We start from the raw sequence: 17649 nt of genomic DNA on the forward strand, positions 1-17649 counted from the left end.
TATTTGACTGCTGTATAACTTCCCAAAGGAGATATTAGAAGCTAGAAGATGATGGAGTTACATCTTCAAAGTGTTGAAAGAAATAAACAGCAATCAAAATTCTATAGCCAGAAAAATTATCCTCCAAGAATTCAGATGCAGTAAACTCATTAACAAGCACTCAGAAATAGTAAAATGTAACCAAACTAATAAAGAGGAGAAAGCAGAATAATAAAAATTACTCAATACAAAAGAAGTCAAGAAAGAAAAGAAAAAGGCATACAAGATAGGTGAAATAAATAGAAAAGAAGTAGTAACATGGAATAATAAAACCCAATATATCCCTATAATTAGATTACATGTAAATGGCCTAAACATTTTATTTTTTCAAAAATATATTTTGGGATGGATTTAAAAATAGCAACAATATACTACTTACAGCTAACATATGTAAAATAGAAGGTTACGTGGTATCTAACCATCAAAATTATCCCCCCTGCCCTCTGCGCCAATAATTCCCACCTCCTTATATTCATGCTCTTTTGTAATCTCCTCCTCTTGAATCTGGGATGGATTCGTGCCTTGCTTTGGACCAATACAATTTAATGTAAGTGGTGCTTTGTGACTTTCAAGGGTAAGTCAAAATAAGCCTTGTATCATCCAACTTAATTTCTTGGCAAATGTGCTCTGGGGAAAGATGGTCATCATGAAAGAAGTACAAATATTCTAAAATTACCATGCCTTTAGAAATATAGATTGAAAGGAACTGTATCCAAGTAATGTACTCAACAAGTCTCGTCTGTATCTGGAGATAATTCACGAAAAAATTGATTGGCTATCCAGCCAAATCAAGCCCTCACATGATTCCAGCAACTGCTACCGTAAGTCTGCAGCTACATGAGCGATCCCCTCCTAAATGAAAACTGCTGAGCTGAGCCAAATCAACCACAGAACCAAGATAGAGAACACATTGCTGTTTTTAAGTCACTAAGGTTTGGGGTGGTTTGTTACTCATGGATGGATAACTGAAACAGGATTAAAAGGTTTATAATAAAGGGACGCAAAATAAATACACAACACAAACATTAGCCAAAAGAAAGTGGTTGTAACTATATTAATATCAGACAAAGTAGACAAAATGTAGAAACCATTACTCTGGATTAAGAGGAAACTTTCACAATGATTTAATTCCCTAGGAAGATAAAAATTTTAAATGTGTATGCACCTGATTACAAATCCTCAAAATATATAAAGCTAAAAGTGATAGAACTCTAAGGAGAAATAGACAAATCGACAATCACACTGAGCATTTTAACAACTTTTCTCATTAACTGATAGATTAAGTAGATGAAAAATATAAAAGATACAAGATTGGAACAATGCAATTAACAAATATGACATACTAGATTGCACTCAATAGCTATAGAATACATATTACTGTCAACTGTGTATAAAACATTTGCAAAAAATTGATTATAAGCTATGCTATGAAATAAATATCAAAAACTTTCAAAAGATTGATATGGTATATAATATGTCCAGTACCACAGTGCAATTAAGTGAGAAATTAACAAGAGATAGATAACTAAAGATCACCACATATTTGGAAATTAATACATATTAAGAAATAAAGAGAAATTAAGAAATGCACTATAAGTCAAGTATATGTTAAAGAAAATATCATAACAAAAAATATGTGAACTAATAATTATTAAAATATTATACTTTGAAAATTGTAAGTTGCAGTTAAACCATGCTTTAATGGATAGTCATATCTTTAAATGTATATAAGAAAGGAAAAATGCTGAAAATCAATTATCTAAGCATCCATTTCAAGAATTAGAAAAATAGATGAAATTTAAACCCAAAAAAAAGCAGGAGGGTTGGGATCGTCTGGTGGCACAGTGGTTAAGTTTGCACGTTCTGCTTCGGCAGCCCAGGGTACGCTGGTTTGAATCCCGGTTGTGAACATACAGACCGCCCGTTGAGCCATGCTGTGGCAGGCATTCCACATAAAGTAGAGGAAGATGGGCACGGATGTTAGCTCAGAGCCAGTCTTTCTCAGCAAAAAGAGGAGGATTGGCAGCAGATGTTAGCTCAGGGCTAATCTTCCTCGAAAAAAAAAAAAAAAGGCAGGAGGGAGAAAATAATTAGGACAAGAGAAGAAATTAATGAAATAAGTTTTTAAAATGTGCAATAATGAATCCACAAAACCAAAAATTGGTGTTTGGAAAAGCTAAAAAGAAAAGATCAAAAACCTTGCAAGACTAGCAAGATTCCAGAATCAAGATCAATATACAAAACTCAGTTGTATTTTGATAAACTAGCTTTGAATACTCTGAAAGTTAAATTAAGAAAAAAATGCAAGGGGCCGGCCCAGTGGCACAGCAGTTAAGCTCCCACATTCCGCTTCTCGGCAGCCAGGGGTTCGCCGGTTTGGATCCTGGGTGCGGACGTGGCATCGCTTGGCAAAAGCCATGCTGTGGTAAGCATTCCACATATAAATTAGAGGAAGATGGGCATGGATGTTAGCTCAGGACCAGTCTTCCTCAGCAAAAACAGGATGATTGGCAGTAGTTAGCTCAGGGCTAATCTTCCTCAAAAAAAAAAAAAAATCCATTTACAATAGCATCAAAATGAATAAAATATTTAGGAATAAACTTCACAAAGAAATACAAAACTTGTACACTGAAAACGATACAACTGTTGAAAACTTTAAAGAAAACTTAACTAAATAAAAAAATATTCCGTGATCATGGATTGCAAGACTTAATATTATTAAGATAGCAATACTACCCAAACTGATCTACAGATCCAATGCAGTTGGTATCAAAATCCCAGCTGGCTTTTTTGCAGAAATTAAGAAGCTGCTCATAGCATTCATATGTTCTAACCATATGCAAGGAACCCAGAGTAGACAGTCTTTAAAAAACTAAAACAAAGTCAGAGGACACGAGGACACATACTTCTCATTTCAAACTTACCACAGAGCTACAGTAACCAAGACAGTGGAATAGTAGAATAAGGATCAATGGAATAGAATTGAGAGTACAGAAATAAACCCCTATATTTATGGTGAGTTGATTTTCAACAAGGAGGCCAGGAAAATTCAATGAGGAAGGAATAATCTTTCAACAAATGATGCTGGGACAACTAGATATTGACAGGCAAAAGAGCAAAGTTGGACCCCTCCCTCACACCATATTATAAAAAAATTAACTCAAAATGGATCATAGATCTAAACGTAGCAGCTAAAACTGTGAGACTCTTAGAAAACAAAATATGAATAAATCTTTGTGACCTTGGATTAGGCAATGGTTTCTTAGATGTAATACCAAAAGCACAAGTGATTAAAGAAAATATAGATAAATGAAACTTCACAATTAAATATGTTTACATTTCAAAGGACACCATCAAAAAAGTGAAAGACAACCAACAAAATAGGAAATAATATTTGCAAATCATACATCTGATAAGAGATTTTTATCAAGAATATTTAAAGAACACAACTCAATAATAAAAAGACAAATAATCAAACTAAAAATGGAAAAAGGATATAAGTAGACATTTTTTCCAAAGAAGATATAAAAATAGACAATAATCACATGAAAAGATGCTTACTATATCCAATTGCTGGGGAAGCGCAAACCAAAACCACAATGAGATACCACTTCACGCTCACAAGGATGGCTAAACAAAAAAGACAGACAATAACAAGTTTAGTGAGGATGTGGAGAAATTGGGACGCTTAAACAATACTAGTGAAATTACAACTTGCTGCATCCACTTTGGAAAACAGTTTGATAGTTATTCAAATGTTAAACCTAGAGTTACAGCAAGACCCCAAAATTCCACTCCTAGGTATATACACAGAAGAACTTAAAACATATGTAAACACAACCATTTTTATATGAATGTTCATAGCAAAATAGTCAAAAAGTGGAAAACAACCCCAAGTATCCATCAACTGATGAATGGAAAATCAAAATGTGAAATATATATACAATGGAGCATTATTTGGCAACAAAAATCAATGAAGTGCTGATACATGCTACGACATGGACGAACCTTGAAAATGTTCTAAGTGAAAGAAGCCAGCATGATTCCATTTATACAAAATGTCCAGAATAAGCAAATTCATAGAGTCAAAAAGTAATTAGTGATTGCTTAGGGCTAGGGTAGAAGGAAATGGAAAGTCTCTGCTAATGGATACATTAGCAGGGACTAATTTGGAGTAATGAAAATATTCTGAAATTAGCAATGATAGTTGCACAACTCTGTGAATGTATTAAAAGCCACTGAATTGTACATTTTGCAATTTTATGGCATGTGAATTTTATGGTGTGTGAATTCTATCTCAATAAAGCTGTTATTAAAAAAGAAAGCCTTAAAGACTAAGACAAAAGTAGAAATCATATATAACTAATGCTAACAATAAAAACAGGAACACTGTAATAAATCCCACCAATATTAAAAATACAATAAAATAGGATATGATGAAAAACTTTATGCTAATAAATTTGAAATTTTTGATGAAATGAACCAACTCCTAGGGTGAAAAATCTTGCCCAGAGTGATACATGAGAAAATCTGGAGAGCCCTATAGCTCTTTAAAAATTTTAGTCTATAACTTAAATCCTTTCCAGAAGAAAATATTTTGCAGATGCATTTAAGTTAATACATAAGAAAAAAGTGTTGCCATATTTATGCATGCTTTTCCCAGAAAATAGAGAAAAAAATACACTTTTCAACTCATTTGAGGCTGACATATTCTTGATACCAAAACTTAATAAAAACATTTTAAGAAAGAAAAATTACAGGCCACCATTACTCATAAACATAAATTAATAAATCTGAAAAGAATAAATCAAGCAATATATGAAACTGATAACACCAAAGTTAAACGTTACTGAAGCAAAATTTTTAATTATTATTATCAACTTTAATCAATCAATTTTAATTATCAATTATTAATTAGGAAAATGACATATAATCATCACAATAGATATAAACAAAGCACTGTATTTATTTAACAAATTTATCAGAAACATACTCTTAGCAAACTGTGAATAGAAGAGAATTTTCTTAACGTGATAAAGTATGTCAAAAAAAAATTATAGCAAATTCTTACTTAATAGTGAAATGCCAAATGCTTTCCCTCTGAGATTAGAAATAAGACAATAATGCCTGCTGTCATCACTTCTAATAAACATTTTACTCAGGTCTTAGGCCATGCAGCGAGGCAAAAATAAATAAAATAAAATTTATAAATGTAGGAAAAGAAGAAATAAAATTTTTGTTATTTGCAAATAATATGATGTATACCTAGAAAACACAAATAAGCTATAGATAGATTATTGAATTAGCGAGTATAGCAAAGTTACTGAATACAGGATCAACACAGAAAAAAAATTATATTTATATACACCAGCAACAAACATTAAGAAAAATAAATTTTTTTAGTAACTTAAATTTATGATTATCAAAAAAATTAAAAAACCAGGAATAAATTTACAAAGACATGTTAAAGAGCATTGTGCATACAACTAAAGCATTTCTGAGGTGAAGTCACCAAAATGGCAGAGTAGGAGACCCCAGCCTCTGTCTCCCCACAAAGATCAACAATTAGACAGCTATCCAGGAACAAAAACAGCTCTGGGAAAGCTCTGGGGCCCACTTAAGAAATTCCAGCAACACAGCAGAACAAAAAACCCTGAGAATAACCACACAAGAAGAGAAGGAAGACAGCTTCATTTTGCCTGCCTCATCCCATCCCCCAAGCTAGCATTTCTCAGCACAAGAGGGAACTGCCCAGCTGGAAAGAGTTCTCCTCACCAAGGAAGAAAGAGTGGGGCGAGCAACCAGCTTTTCCAGCCTTCCAGGGCAGCAAATGAAGTTCTCATTTCAGTTTCATACCATCCAAACCAGCAAAGCTGAGAGACGTAGACATGGTTAGGAGCAAGGAAGAAAAGCAGGGGCACTGTGGGAGCTATCACAGTTCACAGTGATCTCCTCTACAAACCAAACAGCTGTAGCCACTGAAGAAGTGATCAACAGCCAGCATAGCTGCTACAGAACCCCTGCAAATTTACCAGCTTTGGTCACACAGGGATTCATGTTTGTTGAAGCCAGCCATCTAACTCCTGCCCCCTTTCTCTCCTTGGCCCCCAACGGAGTATGAGAGCCACATCAGGAGCCAGTTTAAGCCTCTGCAGCTACAGGAGTGCAAGATGCCAGCCTAGATCCCAATGACTGACCCCCATGGCTGTGTGTGCAATTGTGTGCTTGCATGTCACTGGCCCAACGCCTCTCACCAGCCTCTACTGCAGTACACATGCCCAGGGAGAGAATGTACAGCCTCTGGAGAGCACACAGACAGACATGGCCCTGCAGCTGCTTGTGGGCCCTAATCAGGTCATATCTTCTGTCACTGGCCTGCACCACCACGTCCACCTATAGCTAGCCCCTCTAGCTTTGCACCTGCATACCCCCAGCCCAACCTCCATCACTGGCCTCCACTGCAGCATGCACATCTGAGGAGGGGGAGATTGTGAAGCTGCAGGAGAGGACACTGGCAGCCAGAGCCACTGCAGCTATCAGTGAGCTCATAGTTGGCCCCAGTCCTTGCTGCCTGCCCTGGTCCCCCCCACTATGTGTGTGCCTGCAACCGGCCCCTGCCACTATATAGCCCCATGCAACTGGCCCTGACAGCCAAGTGTGTGCATACCACCATCTCTGGTCATCACCACTGGCTGCCCTGGTCCCTAGCTGCTAGACCTGGAGGTGTCACTGAGGACCCCAACAGCCCTTTCAGCCACTGAGGACCCCCACAATGCTTGCCAACAACTACACAATTGTCAATGCTGTGGACCCTGAGCTGAAAAGACACTATGCATGTCTGGACCCAGTGCCATCACACATTCCCACGCTGGCACCCTGCACCACTAGATCCTGGGTCACAGCATGCTCCAGTGTGCTGAACCTGCAGGTGAAACTCTTCCCTTGCCAAAGCCATTCTAGAAAGTCTAGAAGAGGTAACTCTTTCTTCAGATGCAGAGACTCTTTCTTCAAGGCTACAGGGATCATGAAGAAGCCCGGAACATTTCTCCACCAAAGGAATACAGTAAACCTCCAGCCACTATTCCAAAAAATGGAGATTCAGGAATTTCCTGACAAAGAATTCAAAATAATTGTTCTAAATATGCTCAAAGAGCTACAAAAGAACACAGATGAATAATTTAACAATATGAAGAAAACAATACAAGAACAAAATGAAAAGTTCAGCAAAGAGATAAAAAACACAAAAAAGAATCGAACAGAAAATTTGGAGCTGAAGAATACATGACAGAACTGAAAAATTCAACAGAGAGTTTCAGCATCAGACTTGATCAAGCAGAAGAAAGAATCAGTGAGCTTGAAAACACATCAGTTGAAATTATCCAACCAGAGGAGCAAAAAGAGAATTTTAAAAGCAGCAATAGAAAATAATTTTTCTAATGCAAGAGAACCTGTGAGGCCATAAGTGGATTTCTCAGTAGAGACTGAGCAGGTCACGTAAGAATGGGATGCTATATTGAAAGTACTGCATGAAAGAAACTGCCAACCAAGGATACTTTACTCAGCAAAGTTGTTCTTCAGAAAAAAAAGCCAGGTAAAAACTTTCACTAGGAAACAAAAGCTGAGGGAATTTATTACCACTAAACCTGCCTTACATGAAATGCTGACAGGAGTTCTTCAAACTGATATTAAAGGATTCTCATTCATAACATAACAATAAATAACAAACTGAAAAAGGTAAGCATAATCAGGTTCAGAATACTCTACTCTCGTAACATAGTAATGTGTTAACTAATTAACTTTAGTATAAGTGTTAAAAGACAAAAGTATTAAAAATAACTATTGCTATGACAAGTTGTTAATGGATGCACAGCATAAATATATGTAAAATGTGACATCGAAAACATAACAGGAGAGGAGTAAAAGACTAGAGTTTTTTTAATGCAATTGAAGTTAAATTGTTGTCAGTGTAAAATAGACTGTCATATATACAAGATGTTTTATATAATCATGATAATCACAAAGTAGAAACCTACAGTAGATTCACAAAAGATAAAGAAAAGAGATCAAAGCACACCACTATGGAAAATCATCAACTCACCAAAAAGGCAGCAAGAGAGATAAAAAAAGAAGAGAACTACAAAACAGTAAAAAAAAAAAAAAAAAAAAAAAAGAAGGCATTAGTAAGACTTCACCTATCAATAATTACTCTAAATGTAAATCAAATAAATTCTCCAATCAAAATCACAGAGTAGCTGAATGGATAGAAAGCAAGACCCAATGTTATGCTCCTAAAGAAAACTCACCTCAGCTTTAAGAACACACATAGGTTCAAAGTGAAAGGATAGAAAAAGATATTCCATACAAGTGGAAACCCAAAGAGATCAGGGGTAGCTATACTTATATCAGACAATATAGACTTTAACTCAAAAAACTGTAACAAGAGACAAAGAAGATCGTTATATAGTGATAATTAGATCAATTCATCAAGAAGGTATAGCAATCATAAATACATATGCACCCAAATATCAGAGCACCTAAATATATTAAGCAAATGCTAACAGATTTGAAAGATGAAATAGACAACAATACAATAATAGCAGCAACTTCAGTACTGCACTTTCAACAATGGATAGATTATCCAGACAGAAAATCAACAAGGAAACGTTGAACTTGAACCATACTTTGCACTAAATGTACCTAACAGACATATACAGGACATTCCAACCAACAGCAGCAGAATACACATTCTTTTCAAGTGCACATGGAACATTCTCCAGAATAGGTCATATGATAGGTCACAAAACAAATCTTAGCAAATTTAAGGAGACTGAAATCATACCAAATATCTTCTCCAACCACAATGATATAAACTAGAAATCAGCAATAGGAGGAAAGCTGAAAAATTCACAAGTATGTAGTAATGAAACATTCCTGAAAAGCTAATGGGTCAAGGAAGGAATCAAAAGGGAAATCAAAAATATCTTAAAACAAATGAAAATGGAAACACAACCAATCAAAACCTATAGGATGCTGCAAAAGCAGTTCTAACAGGGAAGTTTATAGCAATAAATGCCTACTTTAAGAAAAAAGAAAGATCTCAAATAAACAACCTAACTTTAAACCCCAAGCAACTAGAAGATGAACAACAAGCTAAGCTCAAAGTAAGCAGAACAAAGAAAATAACAAAGATCAGAGCAGAAATGAATAAAATAGAGACCAAAAATATATATAAAAGATCAATGAAATTAAGAGCTGGTTTTCTAGAAAGATAAATAAAATTGACAGGGCTGGCCTCGTGGCCGAGTGGTTGGGTTCGCGCGCTCCACTGCAGGCGGCCCAGTGTTTCGTTGGTTCGAATCCTGGGCGCGGACATGGCACTGCTCATCGGGCCACGCTGAGGCAGCGTCCCACATACCACAACTAGAAGAACCCACAACGAAGAATATACAACTATGTACCGGGGGCTTTGGGGAGAAAAAGGAAAAAATAAAAAATCTTTAAAAAAAATAAATAAATAAATAAATAAATAAATAAATAAAATTGACAAACTGGTAGTTAGACTAAGAAAAAAAGAGAAAATAATCAAAAAAATAAAATCAGAAATGAAAGAAGACACATTATAACTGATACTACAGAAATAGAAAAGATTATGACTACTATTAAAAATTATATGCAAACAAATTGGGTAACTTGGAAGAAATGGATAAATTCCTTGAAATATACAATCTATCAAGATTGAATCACAAAGAAAAAGAAAATATGAACAGACTAATAACAAGTAATCAGATTGAATTAGTAATCAAAGACCTTCAAATACCAAAAAGCACAGGACCAGATGGTTTTCCTGGTGAATTCTACCAAACATTTAAAGAAGAATTAACATCAATCCTTTGCAAATGCTTCCAAAAAACTTGAAAAGGAAGAAATAGTCCAAAATTCATTTTACAAGGCCAGCATTACTCTGATACCAAAGCCAAATAAGGACACTTCAAGAAAAGAAAACTGCAGATCAATATCCCTAAGGAATATAGGTGTAAAAATTTTCAACAAGATATTAGCAAATCAAAATACAGAAAACTAAAATGATCATACACAATGATCAAGTGGGATTTATCCTCAGATGCAAGGATGGTTCAAGATATGCAAATCAATCAATCTGATACATCATATTAATAGAAGGAAAACTAAAATCGTATGATCATCTCAATAGATGCAGAAAAAGTATTTGACAAAATACGACATCCTTTCATGATAAAACACTCAACAAATTGGGTATAAAAGGAACATACCTCAACATAATAAAGGCCACATATGACAAAACCATAGCCAACACCATACTCAATACTGAAAGGCTGAAAGCTTTTCCTCTAAGATGAGGAACAAGATAATGGTGCCCACTCTCACCACTCTTATTCAACATAGTACTGGAAGTTATAGCCAGATCAATTATGCAAGACAAAGAAATAAAAGGCATCCAAATTAGAAGAAGTAATACTGTTGTTGTTTGCAGATGATATGACATTATATACAGAAATCCTAAAGACTCCATCAAAAAAATATTGGAACTAATCAACGAATTCAGCAAAGTTTAAAGGTATAAAATCAACACAGAAATCATTTGTGTTTCTATATGCAGATGATAAAATATCTGAAAAAGAAATTTTAAAAAAAGTTTTCATTCACAAGATCAAAATAAAATAAAACACTTAAGAAGAAATGAAAACTACAAAACTTTGATGAAAGAAATTGAATAATTCACAAAAAAATGGAAAGATATCTTGTGTTCATGGATCAGAATAATTACTATTGTTAAAATGTTCATACTACCCAAACTATCTGCAGATTCAATGCAATCCTATCAAAATTCCAACAGCATTTTTCACAGAAATAGAAAAAACAACCCTAAAATTTGTATGGAATCACAAAAGACCCCCAGTAGCCAAAGCGATTCTGAAAAGAAGAACAAAGCCAGAGGCATCACACTTCTTGATTTCAAACTGTATTACAATGTTATAGTAATCAAGACAGTATGGTACTGGCATAAAAGTAGACACATAGACCATTGAAACAGAATCAAGAATCCGGAAAGAAATCCCTATATATGGAGTCAACTAATATTTGACAAGGGAGCCAAGAACACTCAGTGGGGAAGGGATAGTCTCTTCAACAAATGGTGTTGGAAAACTGGATAACCACGTGCAGAGAAATGAAGCTGGACTCCTATCTTAAACCACTCACAAAAATTAATTCAAAATGGATTAAAGACTTAAACATAAGAACTGAAACTGTAAAATTCCTAGAAGAAATCATAGGGAAAAACCTCCTTCACATTAGTCTTGGGAGGAATTTTTTGGGTATGATAACAAAAGTACAAGCAACAAATAGAAAAATCAACAAGTGGGACTATATCAAACTAAATAGCTTCTGCACAGAAAAAGTAATGATCAACAAAATGAAACGCAAGCTACAGAATGAGGGAAAATATTTGCAAACTATCTGTATGATAATAGGTTACTTTCCAAAATATACAAAGAACTCATCCTACTCAATATCAAAAAAAACCAAAAAATCCAATTAAGAAATGGACATCAGAACTGAATAGACATTTTTTCGGAGAAACGTACACATGACCAACAGGTATGTGAAAAGGTGCTCAACATCACTAATCATCAGGGAAATGCAAATCAAAACCACAATGAGATAGCACCTCAGATAGTTCAAAGACTTCAAGGGACCCCTTGTTCACAGGAAGCCCAGCACCCACTACATAACTCTAAGGAGGAAAGGAGTGCTTTTGTTTTAATATGTATTCCGTTTGTGAGTAGTAACAGACTGTATTGATGTAAAATCATAGCTGTGATCACATAGAGAAATCAAATAAATACTTTAAAACTCTCAAAAAAAATGCTTATCATCAAAAAGACAAGAGATAGCAAGTGTTGACAAGGATGTGGAGAAAAAAAAACCCTTGTGCACTGTTAATGGGAATGTAAATTCGTACAGCCCCTATGGAAAACTGCTAATAGAATGTAAATTGGTACCACTACTATAAAAAAGAGTTTCGCATTAACCACGTAATCTAGTATAAACATACTCTGAAATTCCATTTTTTGGAATATAGCCAAGGGGAATGCATACATGTACACACCAAAATATATCAGCCAGATGTAAATAGGAGCATTATTCAAAATCACCAAATATTGTAAATCCATAGGCATTCTACAAAAGAACTGGCTTTTTTTTTCACTTTTTTTTTTTTTCCTGAGGAAGATTTGCCCTGAGCTAACATCTGTTGCCAATCTTCCTCTTTTTGCTGAGGAAGTCTGGCCCAGAGCTAACATCTGTTGCCAATCTTCCTCTTTTTGCTTGAGGAAGATCCACCCTGGGCTAACAGCTGTGCCAATTTTCCTTTATTTCGTATGTGGGTCGCTGCCATCGCATGGCCGCTGACAAATGGTATAGGTCCATGCCCAGACACCGAACATTGGCTGCTGAAGCAGAGTGTGTTGAATTTAACCACTAAGCCAGAGGGCCAGCCCCCAGCTTGCTATTCTTTAAGTGCCAGGGTCAGAAAAGTTGAGGGAAAACCTAAGGGGCTGTTCCAGATTGAAGGAAGTTAATGAAACATGACAACTAAATGCAAAGTGTGAGCCTGGGTCACATGAATGTCCTTGTTAATATAGCACAGCCATGTCCCCTTCCTTACTTTTTCCATTGCCACTGTTTTAATTCAGACCCTGAAGATATTTCACTCAGACCAGCAGAGCAGCCTTCTAACTCTTCCCTCCACTTCACCTGCATACTTTACTCTCAGAGTGAGCTTTCTAAATGCAGATCTCATGACAACATTATTATTATTATTCCCCCACACAAAACTTTTCTGCATCCCATGACCTATAAGATAAAGTTCAATTCCTCACTTGTTTCACCCTAGTCTCCACACTTCCAGCCAAGATCAGCAAAACTGCCTCCCTGACTCACGGCTAACCACAGACAGATGAGCAAGCCTGGCTGACGCCAGAAGAACCACCCAGCTGAGCACAACCTCCATTGCTGACCCACAGAACTGGGAGCTAATAAATGAGTGCTTTGGAGTGGTTTGTAACAGTGCAATAGCTAACTGCTACAATTCCTTTCTCAACACCACTTCCTAAATCCTGATTCTCTCTGAAAAACGATATTGGTAGTGGGTACAAAATTCAACATCATATTATTCTGACTTGTAAAACTGCCCGGAACCAGGACTAGGGGGATGTGAGTGAGGCTTCTGTTGGGGGTGCAAAATTTAAGGGGATGCCTAAAAACTCAATAACTGAGATAGTATCTTAAGACATTTTTTTAAAAATTATGATTAATGAAAACAATCCATAATGAACAAAACATCAAAATTTTAAATAAAGACTAGATCAGACAACAACATAACGACAACTTCTGTTTAACGTCTGAGAGAAATACAGGCGTAAGGGGAGTCAAGAAATCTTTAAATGAGATTAACGGGACAACAAAAAGAACTGATTATTTCTCAGGGTATTTAACCTAAACACTTGATTATAAGCTGACTTTCTCTATAATATTAAATATGTTTCACTGAAAAATATGATTGACAGTAATAATGCACAGCCCCCCCAGTCTTCCCCCACCCTTTGCTTGATGGACCTCACGAGTCCATAAGGTTAGGAAGAGAAAGGGCAGCTATTGAAACTTGCCACAGATGGAGCTTGCAATGCTGGGAAAAACCATCTTAAATGTAAACTGTGCTTTTAGCTTCAAAATTACAGACAAGACTACATTAAAGAACCTGTTATAAGAGGCTGATAAAATATGTTCGTCTTTAAACTCTATAATGTTTCAAATGCTTTTAATGGTCCCACTACACTTTTACAAACATTAAAATAAAATCTCAAAAAGCCATCCCTGATCATTTTTACTAAATGCGTTTGAAGCAAACTAGTGGGGAAAATGTATTTACTTATTATGCAACAATTTGTTCTTAATGTAGCTTACATATTTGGGCTATTAATGGAATTTAAATTTCTCTAATGATCACTCTTGGCCCTGCCAATACCCATAAAGTGGAAAGACTTTGACATCCATGCTCTTAATAGGGACCTTAAATAATGAATAAGAATCTCCACACATCAACGAAGCTGGAGTAGAGTATATCGAGATGCTACAAATGAAGAAAGGAATTTTAAATGTATTAAATTGGAAAAAACTTTAACTCATAAACACCGTGTTACTTTGGGAGGTGAAATAACGATGGTAATATTGGATGCTCTATGATATAAACTTATTACTGTTCCTAAGCCATCCTTCACACATGACGTAGATATGGTGTATGCCTCAATATTATAGATGACTGTGTCATCCATTTGATTAAAATGAGTAATATTTTCCTCTTAGTAGTAAAAGGCAAAAGAAAAAGAGAAGTTCTACCACCTGTATCCATAAGAGAGTAGCCAATCTTTGCCGTAAAGAAAACACTTACTGAGCTGATACTATACCAAGCACTATGCATAGTCTTATCGTCAAATTTGATTTTCACAACACTGTGGGACAGGTAATCTTAACCCCCTTTTATGGTTGGGGTTTGTGGAGCTGAAGTGAGTTGACCAAAATCACAAAGATGTGGGAGAGTCTGGATTCCAACCCAATCTTCTGATTTCAGTCCTGTGATCTTCCTACCACGTTGCAGAGGACCCCTGAGAGGACCAAGGAAAACTACTCACGTTCCTCCATGATGGAGTCTAGCCAAAGTTCTGAACCTCTTTTTTTCTTCAGTGTGAGGGATGTGATGGTGAGTGAGAGGAGTTCGGTAGATTAATTGCATTCATGGTTTCAGTTCTTCACTTCCCCTGTTTCAAGGCCACTTTGCCAGGTGACTTTGCATTTCTCAAGGTTTAGCCACGTGACTTGCTTTGGCTAATGGCATGTGAGCAGATGTGACATATGCATAACTGTGAAAAAGTGTTTCAGCTGTTGGCACGAGAACATGCCTGGGCTAGCCTGCTGGAGCTTGAGAGCCTGGGAGCTCAACTGCCTCAGCCAATGGTCAGCTGATCACTTGACATGTCAGGGAAATCAGCCGAGATCAGCAGAAATGCCCAGACATGCAGTCTCTAACCTGGAGACTCATGAGTTAAGTAAATGATCCTTGTTTGAAGCCACTGAATTTTGGCGTAGTTTGCAATCAGGCAGTAGTTAACTGACACAGACAGACTCTCACTTGGAAACAAGTGGAAAATGTCAACCTCTAAACTTAAAGCAAATTAAAACACATGAAAAATATCTACAAACTATACCATTTTCCCACTTCCTAATACTTCCTTGAATAACAAGGATGGTAAAAGACCCATCTCCACTTGTCACTAAAAATGAGCCCCTTGGTTTGAATTCCCACCCTATCCTAAAAAATTGAAAAGGAATTATCCTTTACACTCAATTCTATATAATTTTTTTCACCATAATTATATATGGAATTATCAGTAGCTTCTCAGAGAAAAGACGTGGGAGCATCATCTATTTGGATGACAACTGCTACCTCTGGTAACAGGCAGAGTGTGCACAGGACATATATTTCTTCTTTCACAGTAATAATATCAAGAATCCCAAAGTGCTCAAAAGGTATCTTGGAGAAAAGAAAACATAGTCAACACGTTTTAGTTAATAGCGAGTGAAAGTCTCCACGGGTTAAGCATGAGCAAGACGGTACATGGGATGCAGGGCCATAAAGAGCAGGGAGCCATTATTCTGGGGCATAGGAACGTAGAGTCTATGGGGCAAGACAGACATGTTAGCTGCCAATGTAACCCCAGGCGAAAGGCAGAGAGTATTTCGTCAGCTTACAAGCTGTAGAGGATACAGAACATTTGACCAAATTTATACAGATATTAGAAGAGGGAAAAAAAGAGGAAAACTATTTTAAAATAAGAAAGTCAAATTTGGTTTAAATGACACCCTGATTCTTCATTACATTGTATGTATCTTGCTTTCTTTAAAAGTAAAGCATAAAGCATTTAGAATAACTCTAAATTATCATTATTTTCATGTCTGGCTCTCCCCACAACGGAATCCATACTGTTGTGAGTGAGAAGCAATTTCTCTTCAGTTTTTCAGGAGAGGGATAGCAATCTCAGCCCTTCTCTCCCCTAGATAGGGCAATCTTTGCGGGAGGAAAAGGTGCCTTTTATTCTGTATTTCCCAACTGCCAACAATGCTAGCATGTCAACAAGTTTTGAGTTCCTAATGAGACATTAATATTATATAGTGACAGGCTGGAACTTATAAATTAGCTGTTTAAAGCCTGTAATTTTAAACTCAGAATGCATTTTCCCACAGAAGCACAACTAGAACTGATAATAAGGTTCCCAGGTTAGATATCCTCCCCCACTCCCAAAATCCATCAATGTCGCTGCAGCATAGCCTCGTGTTGGACAAACGGCACCATGGAAACTGTCCACTGAGTCCTGACCTCTCTCTGCTAGTATTTGGGTCAGATGCCTTCCTGCCACTTTCCCTCCCCGGGTTCCACCTATTGAGTAGCGCAAATGGAGGGCTCCACTCAATCCAAGCCGCTGTTATCAGGCCCCGGGGTACAGGACAAGGAGGTGACATGAGGGCTAGGCCTCAATCATTTGTTCATTTACTCACCGAATAAATATTCCGAAGCACATAATATGTGTGATTCCTTCTTGTGGTTGGGGAGAGAATTGTAAATAAAACAGACATGCTCCTGTTTCATGGAGCTGGCATTCTAGTGGAGAAGTTTTTTTAAAGTAAATAAAAAATTGCAAGTTGCAGTAAGAGCTATAAAGAAGACTAGTAAAAGGCTGGGCCTGAGGCTACAAGAGGGGACTTTCCTGGGCCCCCATGCTCAGGAAAGGCCTGCGTGAGGAGGTGGCATTTAAGGTGAGTCCTACAAAATCATCTCCCAGATGAGTGTTACCTGTACGGGGAACATGTGGAACGTACAGGGTGCATGATGAAGAAAGCCCCACTCTGCTCACACTAGTGGGACTTGGTTCATCCTGCCCCTTGGAGAAGTCTAGAACATGCCCCATGGCTTTTCCAATCTCACCCAAATAATTAGGATTTCTTCAGTCTCTTAAGTCATCTCAAGTCATATTATATTTCCATTTCAATAATGAAAATGACTATTCCTACCATTTACTGCATGCTTATTTTGTGCCAAGCCCTGGGCAGGATGCTAGAGATACTAAACTGAGTAGCGAATGATTCCTTCACCCAAAAAGCTCCTACTCTGTTTGACAAACAACTAACAGGCAATTGCAATGAATGGGAGATCATTTACTAGACTGACAATTCTGGCCAGGCTACTTCATCTTCTGCGCTTTATTATCCTCGTCTGTAAAATGGGGATATTACTAGTGCCAACTTCACGGGCCTGCAGAGATTTAAAAATAAAATATTTGAAAAGACCCTAGAACATAATAAATGCCCAGTAAACAATTAAAAAAAAAAACCAGTCCTGTGTAATTGTCAAAATTTTACATTTCATACATATACAAAAGCAGAAAGAATAATACAATCACCATTTCCTGTCCATCACCTAGATTTAAAAGAATTTAACAACCAGTATGACTACACTGG

The 17649-nt window shown here is 36.6% G+C and overlaps 1 long non-coding RNA gene across 2 annotated transcripts in view; it reads right to left on the reverse strand.

Annotated features, from left to right (window-relative positions):
- The window catches only part of LOC138924906 (uncharacterized), a 40844-nt gene extending 25932 nt beyond the window's left edge, over nucleotides 1-14912 (reverse strand). Inside the window, exons 1-3 of one of the 2 annotated variants that reach the window (XR_011440252.1) lie at nucleotides 14769-14912; nucleotides 3601-3669; nucleotides 1725-2091 (exon numbers count right to left, since the gene is read on the reverse strand). This is a non-coding gene — a long non-coding RNA (uncharacterized lncRNA). Of the gene's footprint in view, nucleotides 1-1724; nucleotides 2092-3600; nucleotides 3670-14768 lie in introns of those variants that run through there. The other variant, XR_011440251.1, reaches the window with a different exon arrangement.
- Nucleotides 14913-17649: the final 2737 nt, after the last annotated feature.

This window comes from Equus caballus, chromosome 6, assembly GCF_041296265.1.
Source record: "Equus caballus isolate H_3958 breed thoroughbred chromosome 6, TB-T2T, whole genome shotgun sequence".
NCBI lineage: Eukaryota > Metazoa > Chordata > Mammalia > Perissodactyla > Equidae > Equus > Equus caballus.